The sequence below is a fragment of the Carassius gibelio genome, chromosome A17, assembly GCF_023724105.1.
Source record: "Carassius gibelio isolate Cgi1373 ecotype wild population from Czech Republic chromosome A17, carGib1.2-hapl.c, whole genome shotgun sequence".
NCBI classification, from domain to species: Eukaryota; Metazoa; Chordata; class Actinopteri; order Cypriniformes; family Cyprinidae; genus Carassius; species Carassius gibelio.
Genome location: NC_068387.1, coordinates 20632880 through 20653315, shown reverse-complemented (window position 1 = coordinate 20653315; position 20436 = coordinate 20632880). Strand labels below are relative to the sequence as shown.

At 34.4% G+C, this 20436-nt stretch overlaps 1 long non-coding RNA gene across 1 annotated transcript in view; it reads right to left on the bottom strand.

Moving 5' to 3' along the window:
- Nucleotides 1-8777: 8777 nt before the first annotated feature.
- The window catches only part of LOC128031726 (uncharacterized), a 14668-nt gene continuing 3009 nt past the window's right edge, over nt 8778-20436 (bottom strand). Inside the window, exons 3-5 of the long non-coding RNA XR_008188160.1 lie at nt 13154-13356; nt 11288-11589; nt 8778-9726 (exon numbers count right to left, since the gene is read on the bottom strand). This is a non-coding gene — a long non-coding RNA (uncharacterized LOC128031726). The remainder of the gene's footprint in view (nt 9727-11287; nt 11590-13153; nt 13357-20436) is intronic.

Here is a 20436-nt window from a genome sequence, read left to right as displayed (position 1 = left end):
GGATTAATATGTTCTTTTCAAGGTATATGCATTGCTATCCAGATGATATTCAGCTTTATATTAATTTTAAGACCCAAGAAAATATATTATATTATATTCAACTTTTTTTAAATTATAAACTTGATAAAAGCTTGGATGGCAAACAATTACCTGCAGTTAAAAAAAAAAAAAACCTAAAGAACTGATCCCATTCTGTTTAACTTTCCCATCATAATTTAGGTGTTCAAATGGGACAAGCCTTGAGTCTTGATCAACACTGTTCTCAACTATCTGGTTCGAAATAGTTTTTATCAGTTTTTATAATGGTGAAATTTAGTGAAGACGGAGATGATTATGAATGCTTCTATTTCCTCCCGCCTTGGTTATTGCAATTCTCTTTTTACATGTCTTAGTAATTAATCCCTGAAAAAAGTGCACGTGGTTCAAAATGTTGCTGCTAAGCTTTTATCCATCAAAGCGATCTTACGCAACACAGATTTTAATCACTTTATATTGGCTCCCAGTCAAATTTAGAATTCTATTGAAAATTCTTGTGTTGGTGTTAAGAGCATTGTATGGTCAAGCTCCTCTTTATGTAAATGAGTTGTTGCAACCTTATAATTCCAGCAGGAATTTGAGATCCTCCAAACAGATCTCGCTAGTTGTTCCTCGCTCTAGATTAGACAAAAGGTAACTGTGCCTTTGAGGTAGTTGCTCCCAAGGTGTGGAATGCTTTTCCCTTGAGTCTCAGATATGTGGGCTCTGTGGACACTTTTAAAAAGTTGCTAAAAACCTACTTGTTTAAACAAACTTACTTACTTGTAGTGATAGCTCTGATGCCTTAAGAATTTTACAATGGCTTTGCTGTTTGTCTTTTGTTTCCTTAAAGCCGATGACGCCACAATGGCCAGATAGACTGCTTTAATCCAGAAAAGCTAATGTATTTGATGGTTGGCCGCAGAGTAGGCTCTTGCTTTCCTAGAGAATGCAATTGTCTTCTCAGAATGGACCGGCCTTATTCGCTGCTGTTAAGCTCCATAGTCCATAGGTCACATTGTAGAACAGTGCCTATTGTAGAAAGGTCACTTTGTCACATGCTTGCTCTCTCCAGGCACTACAGCCTGACAAAAGCTTCTTTGATTGAGTTTTAGTGGTGAGCTAGGTAATCTAAGAGGTTCCAGAACCTATTTGAAGAGGTTAGGGTTTATCATCTTTTGTGGAAGATCAAACAAGAAAAATATTCTATTTATTCTGTTTTGCAGCTTAAGGAGACATTGTTGAGCCATATGGTGTTTTTCTTAGAAACTCTAAACTAAATATGACTGTTTACTCAATTTGGTTGGAATGAGATTATTAATAAATATAGATAGGTCCATTTTGTTGTTAAGATATGGTTACTAATGGCTGCCAGGATGTTAGTAGTGATTAGGGCATTGACAGTGGTTACGAGGAATTTACTGAACGAATTGAAAAATTCCCACCCCAAATCTCCCATTCTTGTATATATATTTTCACCTTTTTATGAAAATTGTAAGCTGGATCGCTTAAAAAAAATCCTAACTCACCTTTTCTAAAGAAACCATGTGATTTGTCATCATTCATGTTGGTAATGCAAATGGTGTCAAAGTTATGTATTATGGCAGAATATATCTAAAAGATAACTAAAACATAAAATGTATGTAAATGCCGAACATATATTTACAAACTTTATTTAAAAGTGGCACACTATATGTATTCATTCTACAGTATATCCAGATTCTCCTCCTCTGGGCCTCCATGTGTGCATATAATAAACCACATCCTTTTTCTTTTGCAGACCCAACCTTCTCTCTGGGTTCTGTTGAACCTGTTGCACCTTGGTTCACCACGGCTGCGCTGACAGCCTTCTTGCCTCTATAAATCTCCCCAGCAGTTTTCTGTAACCCTGACCTCTCTTAGGGAGTTCATGGCCATTTTAGTGTCCGATATGTTTCCATTCATTGAATGTACAACTTCCTTTCAATCCCCTTGGCTCTTGGCTCCCACCTCTCATTTTGACTCCTTAGCTGTCTCTCTTGACTCATGGTTCACTTCCTCTATTCATCCCAGTCCCCCCTGTTCCTTGCTCTGCTCACAGGTTAATTGTGATGTTGACTGTAAGGCAAGTACCCGTGACATCCCACCCCTTCTAATCTTCTGATCTGACCTTTTACACCTTGTTTGCTACTTCCTGTGATGCCTTGTTTCTTCTCATTGCACTTCTAATTCTTCTGTATCTTCATTTCTAGCTAATTTTTATATACTATATAGACACTTTTCATGGGCCGTTTTGAAAGATGAGTACATTATTTGTTGTCTTAAACAGCTGCATACCAAATTAATAGATATATAAACATTAATTATTGATTTGCATTGTTATCATTTTTATAATTTTACTTGTTTATTATTCTAAGATTCCACTAAGAAAAATAGTCCATTACAAAGTAAAAAAGAAAAAAAAGGTCTAGAAATGGACACAGAATTAATTTTTGCATCTGAATAAAATTAAAATCTGAATTCTGTTTTTGCTTCTCGCAATTCTTTTTTTCTTCTGCCACAAAATAAAAAATAAAAAGGTCATCAACTTTTTATTGCATACTTCAGAATACCCCAGCCCCCCAACAATTGCAAAATAATATCTTGCATTTATGCCTTTTTTTCCAATAGTTAAAAACTTTATTTTTTAAATTTTGCATCTCATGTTTTTCACCACAAAATAGGAAAAAAAAAATAATGTAATTGCAACTTTCTCAACTTTTATTCCCTATTTTTTATTTATTTTATTTTTTGTTCAATTCAAACTTTTCTTCTCAGAATTCTGGAAAAAAAAATGTCAGGATTGTGAGATACAAACTCAGATCACTGTGTATAAATAAGAATAGGTCTGTACAAGGTTTGTACTCTTTTAACACTTTTTTTAATTATCTCACATCATTTCTATATTCTGTTCAATAATTCCTTTTATATTCTTTAGTTCTGGATTCATATTTTGTTTCATTCAGTTGTCATATTGCTAGCACTAATTTTGAGTGTCGTATTGATTGAATGTTTGCAAAGCTGCTGTGTAGCCTATAATCTACAAGCAGTATTTCTGTTTCACTGCAACTCAGTTGTATTATAATGATAGGATTCCCAATTGCTCTGAAACATGAAACTTAAAAGAGTTTTGGTAAGTCAGCCAGCCTTGTGTTACTGACTATGAGAGCTTTTGCAATAACCTCCAGGTGGATGGAAATCTTTGATTTGTTCAGAATGATAAATGAAGTTCATCAACAATTCAGATTACAGTTGTCCAATCAGAAACCGTATTCTGCAGCAAGTGTTGCCCTTGTGGGTGCTTGCAAGGTGTAGTTCAATAGAGACACATAACAGTGTTTCTATTGTATTACAGCTTCATACAGCATGATATAATCACCCACAATTCCTGTCCACTCACTCTCCGGCTGTCCTGCCATTCAAGTGTGAGACATTCATTGTTGTAAACTCTTTAATTGAATCTTTCTCTTTCAGCCAATCCATACATTTTTCTCCTTTCTCTCACGATTTGTTTCAAATGTTGTCCTGACACATATTTTCTTATGACAGTGGCCTGTTTATTGCCTTTAACTGATGCAATGTATAGACACAGTCTCAATTTGCAGATCAGGGGTCATGAACATGGAATATTTAATTATTGCTCTTGAAAAGTACTCAAAGTTTTCTGGAAACTTTCTTCTTTGTTTAGATAATAAAATTTTTAGCCCACCTAAACCACTTTAAAGATATATATATATATATATATATATATATATATATATATATATATATATATATATATATATATATATATATATATATATATATATAATATTTAAAATCATGTTTAGTGTATTTTTTTAATGTATTTTATTTTAATTAATGAATAGTGCTTTAAAGCATTTAGATATTCTTTGCTATTAAACTTGAATGAATTTACAGTTCTAGTAAATTTAAATGGGGCTTCTGAGTGTTGACTTTGACAGCGGGGGACTTGAAGTTATAAAGGTTGAAAACAACTGAGACTAGAATTCTTGTAATACCATTCTTGATGTAATACTGATGTAATGTAATGAAACATGCTGGTTATGTGCATTATTTAAGATGATTTGAAATTTAATGTAACTAGATATAACTTAATTTTAATTCACTTCCCCAATGAACTTACTGATGAATAAACATGTTTGCAAATGCTTGTAAAGAGAACATTCAGTCCCTCGGTACACTTAGTTTTTCAGCAGCTGTGTTGTTGCTTGCATTCAAATGTTTCAGTGTCAGCACTACTGATATTGACTTTTAATAGCTAGCGTCTGTCTAGGAGGGGTCAAAGTCAAAATCAGACTGACTGTTTGGACGGAAAGGTTTTTTTTTTAAGCCTTACACCTCTATTATGCAACATTACAATCTCTCTTGCTCTTCCTCTTGGTATCTTACAAAAATATTGGACTTTCTGGTGAAATAATAGCATATGATAATAACGATGTATGAATCACACTGAAACTTGTAAAACTGTCTTGAATTTACATCCATTACTTTGGAAATCCTGTACAGTATGTGCTCTATTAATTTGTTATTTTGGTTTTTCAAAAATAGAAGCGAACAATAGGCACTTCGTATGACATATACTGACTTCCAGACCAAAGGACACTGGGATGCCAAGAACCGAAGAGCAACCAAAAGCCAAATTTAATCCTTTAACCGTTGATGTCAATCACAACATAATCCAGTCTCAGCCCAAAAGACCCTCTTTCTTTTTAGGTGAGTTTTGGTTGAGAACACAATGTTGTTTAAAGGTGAAAATAGGTAATCCCTTCAATTCTGTGGCAAATGATTATATCTAAACAGAAAAAGAGCCATATCATGGATTATTAATGGATTTATAGACTCCGTTATCCAATAGAATGGTAAAATGTCACATAGAGGATGAGGGAAAACACACAAAATTATATTCCCATTGATGGTATCTGCATGGAAAGCAAACATATTGACCATCACTCAAAAAGGAATTGTTCACAAACAAATAAAAACTAAGGTTGAAAAAAAAAAAAAAAAAAAGATAGATGACGATAAATTCACCTTATTTAGAACTTATAATAACTATTTGTTACATACTACTGATGGACTGGAGTCGTGTGGATTATTGAGATGTTTTTATCAGTTGTTTGAACTCAATCTGACGGCACCCACTGCATGCAGAGGATCCATGGTGAGCAAGTGACACATCGGTACCCATGAAGAAACAACTCCTCTACAACTTGGATGGCTTGAGGGTGAGTAAATTGTCAGCAAATTTAAATTTTAGCTTTGTTCTTTTAAAAATAGATTTCCAATGACAATAAAAAAGGGGTTTACAACTTTTTTCCCCCATAAAGGTTATTCTACGATACTCTCTATGTAAGAAAAACATCAGTGAAGGCTCTGTTGGTGCTTTTAAGACCCCGGAAACCATTATGTTGATCTGAAAAACCTATAGTGTTACATCAGTATCTTTTCTAATCTCCAAAGAACAGTATAGCAACTCCAGATTGCAAAAACTCACCCGGGAACCTTTATTTATTTTTTTAAAGTGTACTTTTAGCCTATACTCTCAGAAATAAAGGTACAAAAGCTGTGACTGGGGAGGTACCTTTTTAAAAGCTACACTTTTGTACCTATTGGGTTCTAATGTGTACACTTTAAGTACTAATATGTACCAAAAAGGACCTTTTGTAATGCTACTGCCCCAGTGACAGCTGTTGTATCTTTATTTCTGAGAGTGTGCAGTTAAGAATATGTGGTAGCACATCACCAACTCACAGACACAATTAACTCTTCATTTTCAGGGTAAAAGTACACTTTCAGGGTAAAAGTTACTGAGTCTGAAACCCCAAGTTTCGACCTGATACATCTGTCTTTTCCATGAGACATGTTTGGCCTCATGCCAACACTCCTAACTAGCCATTTCTCTCAAGCTGAGAGGCTTTAGCATTAACAGCCAGAAGGCGTTATGGATGGATCTCTTGATTCCTGCTTTTGGCAGAGCAGAGCATATTTGCCCACGTCCCATGAAAAGCTGTAGGATAAAGAACTCACTATTAAAAAGATTAAAACTGGGTGGAATTCCCCTTTACGTTGTTCATTTGGTAACAAGATTTTTATCGGCACATGCATGACTTAAGTGAAGAAAAGCTAAGAAGAAGACTTATGAGCCTCTACAACCCATAAATTTCTCACACTTTATCTATGAATCTCTCAATCCAATTTGCACAATTATTATTGCACAGTTCTTAAAGCAAATATATTTTCCATTTCAAATTAGTATATAGTAATGAATTAATCTACTATTTTTTTTTGCGATAAAAAATACTTAAAAAGCAGTATAGATTAACGCAGTATTGCATGCAGTAACATGCAAAGCAATGCATTCATAATGCCTGTGGTTTCCACGAGGTTTGGAAAATGGATGGATGTCAGCCCCATGAGAACAAGCAGCTTGAAAAATGGATGGATATGTATGTGGGGTCTTGGGGATACTGGGTCTAATATGTATTTTTATGTATTTATGGATGGACATCAGGCACGTGCACATATATACATCACATATATTTTTTAATATAATTTCAAATATCAGCATTCAACGTTTTATGTTTAAAATATCAAAACAGTATTAATGCATCTGTAACTGCATGTTAAAGCATTCATGTCCTGCATCAAACAGTGTATAAATGCTGCATCTAAATGCCACTTTTAATGCAGCTTCTGTGTTTTTTTTTTTAATGCTTTGTTAAGGTTAATTTTGTCAATACTAATATTTCAGTTGCTTGGTAACATCCCAAATGACTAATTATTCTAATTGACTGATTCAATTGATTTAAGATTTAAGATTTAAGATTCTGATTTAAGAATTTGACTGAAAAGATGATGCACACTTTAAGAAAAAATGCTTTATACAGGTAAAAATGACCATAAAAGGTAGAATACATTTCTATCACAGCTTTGAACTGATTACCACATAGAATATGCAGAATATCAAAAACTTTAGGAGTCAGCAGTCCACAGTAGTCCTTAAGATATCAGCACAATAACACACTCAGCAATTACTTATTTATTATTTATTAATTATTATCGTTATAGATAAAATCCCAGAAAATATTGACATATATTTTTGTCAATATCGCACACCCCTAATATACTCAATGCTTTGTTTAGAATTTTTTTTTTTTAATAAAAGAGCCCTTTTTTCCACTTGAGCCCCTGCCCCTCAGAATGGCTGTGCACATCCCTGATGGACATGTTTCACTGCATCAGTTTTAACTGAGGTTAAACAGAATTTTATTACATGTATTAAAGATCTTCAAAACAATATCAAGGCCTGTGGTTTAACCCGCCACGTTTGCTCCCTCAGTGCATCAATTGTTTCCTCTTTACACCAGAGCAGGCCAGTTCTCATGATGAGATAAACAGAACCCCAGAGCAGGAGAGAACATGATGAGTTTCACACACTGAACAGTTAATGAAGTAACAACAACAACAACAACAACAACTATGCTTTTTTTTTTTTTTTTTATAAAAATGTATAATAAATAAAAAATAAAAAACACCCAATCGGCATGTTAGAATGATTTCGGAAGGATCATGTGACACTGAAGACTGGAGTAATGGCTGTTAAAAATTCAGCTTTGCTATCACTGGAATAAATTACCTATTTTAAATTAAAATATATAAAAGTAGAAAACAGCTATTTAAAATCCTAATATTTCACAATTTTCTGTTTTTACTGTATTTTTTTTTATCAAATACATGTAGACTCGGTGAGCATAAGATACATTTTGACCGCAAACTTTTGAATAGTAGTGTGTGCACTGTATAAAATAAAAAACAAATACATTTTTATATTTTACAGTGCATGCAGGTTTGGTTTAAATCTGAAAACCCTGTCAGTCTGATTATGCAGCACACAGTTGACGGCTGTTATACAATAAAATGCTTGTATGTTTTTAGTCACTTGGGAGAAAAAAATATTTTGCCCTATCTCTATAGGGATGAGACATTAAACCAGTTAATATCAAATCTGGCCAGACATTCAGGCTGTCTTCTGCTATTTATAAGTGGGCTGACCCAGGTCCAAGTTTAGAGAGATGCTTTGCTGTCAGTTTTGTTGAGACATAAACAAAGGCTTCACGCCATGATCGACAGTCTCTGATCTTCTCCTTTTTGTTTGCTTCGTTCCAGGAAATGTGAACCTGCGACCTCCAGGTGTCAAGCATGCCAGTCAGTGGAATAAAGAGCGGCTTTCAGCCTGTTCGTTAGCTGAATTGCCATTTGATGTCCAAGTGTCTATCACAACATCCTACAGTAATTGACTAACAACTTCTTTACACACCCTTTTCTCTCTCTTAAAATCTGCTCGTATTCAAGTAAAAGTATTATTCTGACAGACTTCACTTCATTTCAGTCGAGATTTGATGAACATTAGAAATAACAACAGACTTTGTGCAGCAACCGTTACACACCGATAGATCAACAGCAAATTGAGTGTGCAGAGGAATTCACACTGTAGATAATCAGGAGTTCTTGTTATTGTACTTTTGAGGAATTGTTGATTTAAAATTTTCATTTATACTTCCTGATTTTATTGCTAAAAAATCGTTTTTAATAGATGTTGCCATATGAGGAAATGCCCAGTATATCACAGCTACAAGCATATTTTAACATGAATGCAATTAACATTTTAACATTATTACACTTACAATATAAATTCTACAGCATTAACTAGTTAGTAATGCTTTGGATTAAAACATTCTATTTATGATGGTCCAGATTAAAACAGACTTCTCTAATATAAATTAAAATTAAAATGAGCCTTGTTCATAAACTAGCTTAATCATGAAGAAGAATTAGAGGTTAATGTATTAAAATGTTAAAGTCCATTATCTAATGTATCTATTAGAGAACTACTGTGCTAGTAGTTCAAGTCAATAGGTATTAACCTTTTGTTATTATAACTTGATGAAATAGTCTCAGTTTGATTAAATAAGGCACCAATATACTATCCCATAATACCTGAAACATTCTTACCATAATTTAATAGTGAATTTTCTAGGACTCTCAAAATTTAACAGGATATTTTTACAGTACAATTATAAATGCTAAATACGTTTTAATAAAAAATAAAATAAAAGAAAACTGCAATTTGCTGTATTTATTAATTGTTTATTAATAAAGAAATAGTTCACCCAGTAATTATACATTTGCTGAAAATGTACTCTTTTTCAGGCCATCTAAGATAAGTTTAGTTTTCTGTTAATTTTAACTTCAGACAAACAAACAAACAAAAAAAAACATCCATATCCATAACAGTGCTTTGTCCAGTGAAAACATCGTCTCCTCTGAATCAGGAGAGAAATATACACAGATCAAGCACCGTTTGAAAGTGAATACAGTCTGAAACAATTTTAAACAAAAAAGTCAGTGTATTTTTATGCAGGGTTGGGTAGTATTTAAGATACATGTATTTCAAATATGTGTTTCAAATACTAATTTGTATTTAAAAGCCTTTGGAAAAGGTTCGTATTTTTAGTTTTTTCAAAATACATAAAATACTTCATGCCAGTCAACCTCTTTATTAGGTGCTGATTTTGTTCATCAGCTAGTTCAGACACGTTCCCTCCCTCCAACATTCATCACGTGAGCTGCAGCTGTACAGATTCATCCAGCATTGGGTGAGCGACTTTTCTGGAATAAAATAAGGTGAGCTGGTTAAAATATATATGCGTATATGCGTTAATCGACTCCAGAGGGTTAAAGGTAAAATAGTAGATCAGTGGTCTCAAACTCAATTCCTGAAGGGGCACAGCTCTGCAGAGTTTAGCTCTAACCAGCTCCAACTCACAACTGCTTGGAAGTTTCTAGTAATCCTGAAGAGTTTGATTAGCTGGATCAGGTGTGTTTGATTAGGGCTGGAGCTAAACTATTGTGTAGACCTGTGGCTCTCCAGGAATTGAGTTTGAGACCAGTGTAGTAGATTATTCAGATGTGTCTTCAGTTAACATGAAAGTAGAAAAGAGCACCGAATAGTGTTAGCCAATCAGTTTTGATAGTTAATAGGTTGTTGTTTTTTAGCTTGTCAAATGTGTTTAAAGCATTACTACATACTAGGCCTGGCTGATATGACGATATATGTCGTGGCAATGTTATAAAGAGTGAATTGGCTGAAATTTTTCTAAATCGTTTACATAGATAGGCTGAATACATCCATGCGGCTTTTAGGGGGCAGGAATTATTGGAACGTTGGAGTGGAAAAGAATCATGAATGACTGAGCAATAGAAAGTGATGTGCTTGGTGCAGAGTGGAACGCCGAAAGTAGGCCTACACTTTTGACTTAAAGGTCCTTTCTTTCACACGGGACGCCGCAAGCGGTGGAATCACTGTGCAGCTCCCGATTTCTGTCCTAGTGGAAGTGTTTTGTACAGGTGAAGCCTTGTTTGTACTTTCGCCAGGCTCTATGCCGGGAACCTGCTGACCGCCTGCTCCTCGCTAAACGGATGAAGCTTTTATACTTGATGCAATTGCCATTGTATAATTCTGTGAAATGACAGGGGGCGACACAGAGTAATTGTTCTCCAAGCCATCAGAAAGCAGCGGTGGAAGAAAGTCGTTTGCCGAGTAGTTTGTCAAACAGTAATTTTGTGAGAAGTTTGTGAATAAATTAACATTTTTCACATTTAAACTGATTAGGTTGTTGGTTATTTTTGAGGAGACATGTGACAATGTTTTTGAGCACATTTCTTAAACCCACACAAAAGAATTCAAAGAATCTTGTATAAAAACTAGAGATTATGATGAGTGACATTAAAACAAACCAAAGGAATATGATAACATATGTAAAAAACTAAATCAAATAATTCTTTCTTATGTTTTTTTTTTAACAACTCAAACATTTTGGTTTCATAAATGTTTTTATTTAACATGGATCATTACTTTATTAGTTATTTCTGTTATTGCAGGCTCATTTTGTAAATGTAAGCATTTAAAATTTTACACAAGTGCAAACTTGGTGCTTAATGAAAAATTGGTCACATTTTCAAAATCAGGTGACTATGTTCACCCATATATGCAAATGTATGTTTATGTAGAGACAAAATAATTAGGTTAATCACTGTCCGTCATCAACAATTTAATTAGTGAAGACACTAAAAAACAAAGACTTTTGTACACAATCAGTGTATTTTGGTGTTAATGAAGGCCTTTATAGAAAATAAAGGACCGTGAATCATGGGTTCTGTGTACGGTTACCCATCAGCGAGTCAGCGGTAATGAGAGGAGAGGGTTATATTCCTATGGATGGATAATCCATAAACCTGGCATGAGCGTGGACTGTCTGGATTTCAGACGAAGATCTGATGTCTGGTTGGAGGTGAAGGGGAAACAATGCTCACGTTCAGGTACCGGTGCCAGCTCATTCCTATAGCACACTAGTTAATGGGTTGTCTGAGAGGTGGAGGATCATCTTGATTACTGACGGATTAAAGTAACTGATCAATGATTTCTTGGAAGTCTTTGGGGGTGGAGGGGGGTAGACCTCTGTCGCATACATGCTACAAAAAAAAAAAAAAAAGTTAAGGGAAAAGTCAAATGTTTTGTAAGTGCTTGGATCGTATTTCTTCAGTGGCGGTCATTTTCTTTGCTGTTTCTTATTATTATGTAAGGTTATGGTCTTCTTTGTTTTGGTACAGTACACTTTTCCCCCTGCCAAAATGGTTTTGTAAGTTAAGCAAAGTTATGTAAGGCCTGTTACAGTTAATTGTATCATTTAAAGTGTCTCTCATGGGTGCATATAGTAACTTGCATTGCTTGCGCATATGCTTTCTCTATTCATGGAAAAACACTTTCACAAGACTTGACACTTGGAAGCACAACATGTCCTCCATATAACCGTTTGGAGTAGATACAAAATCAATGAAGCATCACTATTAAAGTTCTTGTGGGATAAAAGCATGTTTTATTCACAATTGGGGTTTGTGATGTTGTTACATAACAAATGCTGTGATGGTTTATGTGAATCTCTTTATAAACTTGGTGCTCTTATCCACGGAATTGCATCATATTTCATCCACTTATTTGAAATTGAATGTGGTATTTTATAAATTCACCATAAATCTTTCTTTTCTATTGTGGGGAAAAATAAACCTGAGGTTTTGACCTGGATTAAATGCCCTCTAAACATGGCTTGACACAGACAGACATGTAATTCTGTGGACTCTTGATAACACAAATTCGACTAGCAAAAGTCAGCTCTGCCCACTCAACACATATTTGTGCAGAATGCATGACGTTGGAGTTTTGCCCATTCATTCAATATATTTTGTATGGACTGTCACTAAGTGTCCCGCTCCAAAACAGAGTGTAACTGAGTTTGTGTTGGTGTGGTGAGACATTATGTTTGCTGAGTACACAGCGTGCAGTGAGCACTCCTGTTAAACTTAAATCTTTTCACAGAAACCGTTGTTTTCCTGTGAAATAGCCGTACGTGGAAAGCCCAGATTATTTTGATGCGTTAAGGGCTTGATAACAAATCTAGAAAAAACAGTTTGATCTGAATTGGGTGCGGGGTCATGGTGCAGTGGTGTGGTAACTGTTCACAACATGCGCACTAGCATCATGGTCGGGAGTTTTGCAGGGCAAGCATCACTATTAATGTTCAGAGTTAAAGTATTAAACTTCACTGCATAACTCATCTTGAACAATTCATGCTACGGTTATGAATGAAACCTCATATCACACAGCTTGTCAAGAAGAGGTGTGCTGGTACTCTTCTAAGATATCAGACAATTTTCTCATGACAACTGCTAAAACATACACTGAAGAATACACAGCGCCCTAAAAAAAAAAGCACCCAGAACCTCAATGAATCACATAGCAACATACTGTAAACATACTGTAAATAACACAAAATAAAACAAAAATTGCTAAATATTAGAATAAATATACAAATCACTCATTTTAATACAGCAGCACTGTCCATTCACTGTCCATTCTTTTTTTTTCTTTTTTTTTTCTTTTACAATTTAATTAAAATACAGTAGCTTTACCAAAGCTAAAAATGGTAAAATGAAAGAAATATTTCACCCCTAAATAATAATTTGGTGAAAATGTACTCACCTCCAGGCCATACAAGATTTAGATTATTTCATTACTTCATCAGAACAGATTTGGAGAAATGTTGCTCATCACTTGCTCATCAGTGGATCCTCTACAGTGAATGGGTGCCGTCAGAATGAGAGTGTGATAAAAACATCACTATAATCCACAAGTAATCCACATCAGTCAGCAGTCCATCAGTTAATGTCTTGTGAAGCGAAAAGCTGTGTGTTTGGATGAAACAAATCCATTATTAAGGATTTTTAACTATAAACCATAGTTTCTTGGTTAAAATATGAGCTCATAATCCATGATAAACATGTTTTATAGATTTGTAGTCTTACTGATAGTGTACAGTAAATGCTGTCATATATATATATATATATATATATATATATATATATATATATATATATATATATATATATATATATATATATATATATATTTTTTACTTTTACCATATTCAACTATTGATCTATAAATGAATTTTAAAATATGGATGGATCTATGAATTTATAAAGGCGAAAATATAGATGGATTTATGTAAATTATATATTTATTTTGGACAAAAAAAAGAAAAAACATTTGAGGAATCTGTCAGGGCATTGGAAAGGGACTAAAACAATCAGTTCTGCATGGGCAGAACTGTTTTTATTTTAGCTATGTCTCGGAAGATCACAGAATAAAAACACTGTCACTGAGTAACAGTCCTATGTCCCCTGACACATATCAGAAAGTAATTTATTGCACTTGTTTATAGAAACATAATTGTACACCGTTTTTGGACTCAGTAAATAAACATCCTTCAAAAAACATGTTACATCCAGGAATCCTGCATTTTGAGTAGAAATTGACCCCTGCTGTGATGGGGTTCAGACTGGTGTGGAGAAAGGAAATTTATTTTCTCAATCTTTCTTTGCAGTATAAAGAATCTTTTCGATTGGCTTTTTGATTTACTCAAGTACTGCAGTCCAGTCTAAAAATGGCACATGATGCAGCATAGAGATGTGCAGATTATTATGATGAAATTTTTTCATCATATGCATCTCTTTATTTATTAGTCTTATTTGTACACTATTGCTCAAAAGTTTTGATTGGTATGAATTGCTAATGGTTTTGAAAGAAGTCTCATATTCTCATCAAGACTGCATTTACACATACATGCATACATATATATGCATGCCCAAGACTCTAACTTGCAACCTTTGGATTACAAGTCTGAATCTCTAACCATTAGGCCATGACTTCCCAAACTAGTCGTATGCATTGCTCAGGTGTGATTTTTGGCCCATTCTTCCACACAAACAGTTTCCAAGTTCCATGGGACTTTTCTATGAACTCTGATCTTTATTTCTTTCCATAGATTTTCTGTTGGATTAAAGTCGGTGATTAGCTGGGCCATTTATGCAGCTTTATTTTCTTTCCCTGAAACCAACTGAGTTTCCTTAGCTGTGTGTTTGGGATCGTTGTCTTGCTGAAATGTCCACTCTCTTTTCATCTTCATTATGGCAGTGAATTTTGATCAAGAATGTACATTTCCCCATTTTTCCTTCCTTGAATTATATGTTATATAAGTTTGCTAGTGACATATGCTGAAAAACAGCCCCATGCCATTATGCTCCCACCTCCAAACTTCACTGTTGGTATGGTGTTTTTGGGGTGTGACCCCTGTCATTAGGGTGAAATTCTCAAAATTGAGATTTATACAGCATATTGAAGCTGAATAAGTATATTTTCCTTTGATGTATGGTTTGTTAGGACAGGACAATATTTGGGAGAGATACAAATATTTTAATATCTGGAATTAGGGTGCAAAATAATAATAATAATAATAATAATAATAATAAATTCTAAATACTGAGAAATTGCCTTTACAGTTGTCCAAATGAAGTTCTTAGCAATGCATATTACTAATCAAAAAATAGGTTTTGATAAATTTATGGTAGGAAATTTACAAAATATCTTCATGGAGCATGATCTTTAATTAATATCATAATGTTTTTTTTTTTTTTTGCATAAAAGAAAAATAGATAATTTTGACCTATACAATGTTTTTTTGGCTATTGCTAAAAATATACCCCAGCAACTTAAGACTGGTTTGGTGGTCCAGGGTCACATTTGATCTCCAAAGATGGTGTGTATTATGGCATCCAAAGAGTTAAATTTTGGTCTCATCTGAACACTATATTCTCCCAGTATTTCACAGGCTTGTCTAAATGTTGTGCAGCAAACTTTAAACAAGCTTCAACATGCTTTTTCTTCAGCAATGGTGTCTTGCGTGGTGGTTGTGCATACAGGCCATGGCGTTTGAGAGCATTACTTATTGTTTTCTCTGAAACAATTGTACCTGTTGTACCTATTGCGAAGGTCTTGAGAGAGCTCTTGGTTTAACCCATCATGAGATGTTTCTTATGTGTCACCTTGGAAATAAGACACCTTCTTATAGTCAAGTCAAGTCCAGTCACCTTTATATAGCTCTTTAGACAAAATACATTGCGTCAAAGCAACTGAACAACATTCATTATAGGAAAACATTGTGTCAATAATGCAAAATGACAGTTATAATGACAGTATCTTCCATCAGTAGGAACTGAACCAGGTAATATTAATTTCCACTGACAAGGGGCAGGATTGCTTTCTAATTACTGATAGATTTGAGCTGATGTCATGGCTTTACATGCCTTTCTGTACCTCCCTTTTTTCATGTGTTCAATACTTTTGTATGGTGTCATTCCATTTTGATTACACATAACTTAATTTCTGAACCTGTTTGTTTTGTTGTCGTTGTATGAATGGATTACTTGAGTTGTTACTGAAATATGGTGAAAATTCTATGTCAGCAACACCTTTAGAAATATATATATGTATGTATATATATATATATATATATATATATATATATATATATATATATATATATATATATATATATATGGTTTAAGAGGTGGTAGTATGACATATATTGTTCATTTATAAAACAAATTGTGACTGAATGACAATAAACGTGTGGAAGATAGAGGGACATACGTCATGATTCATGAACCAGTAATGCAGAATGACCATCTTGCACCTGCTCTATTATTGACTGGTCCATATGGATTGCATATGGCTAGATTTTGAATCTTAAGTGCTGGACCTACAGCAAACATGTTTAACAATAGAGCAGTGGTCCAAAAGCCATTATTCTCAAGCAGCACTCTGTGTTGGAGGGTATTTGTGTGTTACTGGATTGGTAATGGACAAAGATGACGTGCATATGCACCAGCTATGATGTAATGGGCAAGGGCTATACAGGCTGTATACTTCATTGTTTATGATTATGTGGTCTCCAGGCAGTGTTTATTCTTGGTGGAAAGAACGTCCAGATTTTTTTTTTCTTTCAGAGAGACATTATTTCACCCCCAGCTGTCTCTCAAACCTGTGCATTCAACCCCCCTCAGAGACAGCCAAAAATACAGGAAACAGTTCAAACTGTTTATATATGAGTCTATGCAAACCTCACTCAAAGACTGTAGGGTTCCTGGGATTTTCCACTTTCCATTTCAGACCTTTTCAAAAGGCTATATTTCGCTGCATGAGTTTGGGTTTGGTGTTTCCTTTGAGTGAATATGACTTTTGGTCAGACATTTTAACTCAAACAATTCTGCCATTTATTCACACATTCAGACACAAGGACCAATGACGATTGGCATCTTTGACAACAAGCCTATAGAGTGAAATGTTGTGCCATATTTGAATGTGCAAACACACACACACATTACACAGACTAAATTGTTCTTTAACATTGACATTCCTTTGAAGACAAATTATGCTTTCCCGTGATCAGTTTACACATGGATTAAATTCAAATTACAGTCTCATGAAGAACAAAATTTCTCAACAATTTTTGGTCTTCAGTCCTATGGTTTCATTTATGAAGCTTCTGGATCATTTCAATGTGCTTACCAGCAAAACATCTGCAGTAACATTCTTGCACCTGCCAAACTTGCCACAGCAATTAATCACTTCCAAGACAGTGACTTGGATTTTAATCAGGGAAATATAGCGTGTCTGAAACAGACAGAGGGAAATGATGATTGTAATCATCTGTCCCATGCAGTATTTCTCCCAGGTGCGTTAATGAGGCATGGATAAGAAGTAGGATATCGAACAGCTCCTAAACATCATTAGTAAGAGATTCTGTCTCGTTTCATAAAAAATGAATTAACACAAAAAAACAGCCACAGCGTTAGCTTTCTTTCTATTCTCTCTACTGCATAATCAGTCTTTCTCACGCTCGTGCATACAGTATCACAATTCTTTTCACCTGGAGAGGTGAAATAAAGATTCCTTGTCCCGAAAAGCTGTATGGTATGTGCTGGGCTAGTGTAAATTTGTGGATTATTCTGTGTATTATTTTGAAGAATTCCATGTTTCATGATTTGTTATTTGTACATTCAATTAAATTTTGTATGATATGTTTTCTTAAATTTTTATCTTTTTTATTCTTCTTCTTAAAAAAAAACAAACAAAAAAAATATCTTGGTACCATAAAAGTATTAAAAGGTATGATATTTGAACTCTCGTTGCCGTATTCATGAAAAATTATGAGAGAAGTTGTCATGGTAAATTTCAGATAGTTGTAATTCAGATTCAGAAGATTTATTAATTACTTTTCTGATTTTTATGTCATATTAAATACATTTATGGTGCGTTTGTGTCCCTTCAATTTCAATCTCCATTCATTGCACAGTAACCTAATGAACTCAGCACAGTTTTTTATTTATTTTCCTTTTCCCCCCCACTGAACAAAGTCATACAGATTTGGAAAGACACGAGAGTAAGAAAATTATGACAACATTTATAATTTAAAGTAATGAAATAGTCCCTTAAAGCTCTACAACGAATCTGTGAGGGTAAGGGGACATAGCAATGTCAGTAAAATGATTGTAATCTCTTTGATGCTGTTTGCAGAATAGTCAATTTTGCTGATTAATTTACGTCAGAGCTACCTGAGATTATGGACATTTTCCAGTATTAATCCAATTATCCTCCATCTTGTTGTTTTTTACTTTTGAATAATGACACAGTTAGCTTAAGTACAAATATAGCTAATGTGAAAGGGGTACATAAAACCATTGATAAAATCAGCCAGGATGCCAGAAAATGTTTTATTTCCTTTTCTTGTAATGAATATTAAGCATATTGGCTGTTGACTATCCTGCCGACAGGTGCAGGTGCTCCCTGGAGTAGAATCGTTGGTTCTCACAGGAAACTGATCGCTACACCAGGTAAAGTTTACAATTGTACAAATATTTTTTGAGTTATGTACAAAGTTATGTTTCTAAGAAGATCCCAGAACACCCTCCCAGTGCATTTTCCCATGGTAATGGTGTGAGTCATGCAGAAACAATCTAGTGTGACACACCATGACTCAGGATTGCCAGAACTCCTGGATGTGTTTATAATGTTTGCACGACTGGAATCAGAGCCGAATTCTTTATAAGAGCTTTTTCTTTTTCAAGCATCTTTCTTGATTCAAAGTAATTCCCTGTGAGAATTAAAGATCAAATGCAGAGCTTTTGTGCAAAGCACAGAAATCCCCTGATTACAATTGAATTTCTTTCTGAACATACATTCAGAAAACCACGTTTTAGAGCCCAAACTGGAGATCCTGCTAACCTCATGTTCAGACCGCAGGGTTTACACAGACTGTATAGCAAATAATTCAATTGGCACAGACAAGACAAACAAAACAAAATACACATGAGCGTAGAGAAACTCCACGCCAGCATTTCGAGGAAAATTGTAGGAGGTCTCTCATTCGCAAGAATGGAGCCACACTGGGCTTGTGGCAGGCTAAAGTCCACAACTTAAGAAAAACGATGAATGGGATGCATATTTCTTCAAGTAGGGTGTAGAACATCTACCCTTTTTTTCTTTCTTTTCTCAAGCTTAGCAGATCAATTCCTAACAACACTTTTAACTTTTTGGTGTAGTTTCAGTGTTCAGCTGTAATCACTGATTACCACCAGAGTTGATTATTGCACTAATATTTTTTGCCCTTTGAGGCCATGATTCAGAGGTGGTGATGTTATGAAAAGTATTGTTTTCTCAGGGTTTGTATTGAACAACTGACTTATGAATGCTTCTTTGTTTGTGTGCAAACTGTTGTTTAAAAATGAGCTAATCAATGCCTTGTGTTTTGATTTTTGGAGCTAAATAATTATGCATGAGAAAAATAACTGTTTACAAGATCTCCACGCGATTTCAAAGTATTTTGGCAGATATTTATTTGTCTTATAGAAAGGCTCTCTTTGTGGTGCTTATTTTCTCAATTTTTTATGTATGTTTTTCACAGGTTCTCTGAGAAGCTCTGATCGATTTAAAATTAAATTAAATCAATACAACTCAACATCATATGTAGCATGTAAACTGCACAAACCTCAGTATTTGCTCGTTCAACTTTTTATCAGCTTAAACCTAAAATGCTAATTATTCTCAACTGTATATTACTATCATTTTTCAGGCACATATTTGTGATGATATGATGAAGCAGCGGTTTGAGGCAGTGCTGTTTCTGTCACAGCTGGGCAGGCATGCAGAGAGCCCATAAGCCTTTAGATGTAATCCCTGCACATGCATCTGATTCCTGCCAGCGAATCCCGCCGCTGACCCACTTGATACTTCTACATTACATTTTTCAGTCAAAGCATGAGCCTAGTCTGCAGACCTCACTGTTTGGGCTGTTATATAAGTATGTTTTCAGATTTTGTGGTGTGATAGAGACTGTTAATCCTTTTCTTTGTATCATGATGAAAAGGGTGAATTGAAGTTCAACCTCAAACGTGCAAATTCCGGATTCTTTGATAAACAGAAAGTCCACTGAACAGTATTTATTTAAAATAGATCAATTTTCATTTGATCAGTTTAGTGCATCCTTGCTGAAAGTATTATTATTATTATTATTTAAATGTAGCTACCCCAAACTTTTGAATTGTAGTGCATCATGCTTTCCATAAAAATATTAAGTAGCAAAAACTGTTTTAATATAGATACAGAGAAATGTTTCTTGAACAGCAATTAGCATCTTAGAATGATTTCTGAAGGATCATGTGACACTGAAGACTGGATTAATGACTGCTGAAAATTCAGCTTTACATCACAGGAATAAATTAGTTTTTAAAAATATGTTCAAATACAGTTATTTTAAAATGCAATAATATTTCATAAATCTCTCTCTCTCTCTCTCTCTTTATGTATATATATATAATTTTTTCTTTACAAATTATGTTATCAGCGTCATTTTGTAAAAAAATAAT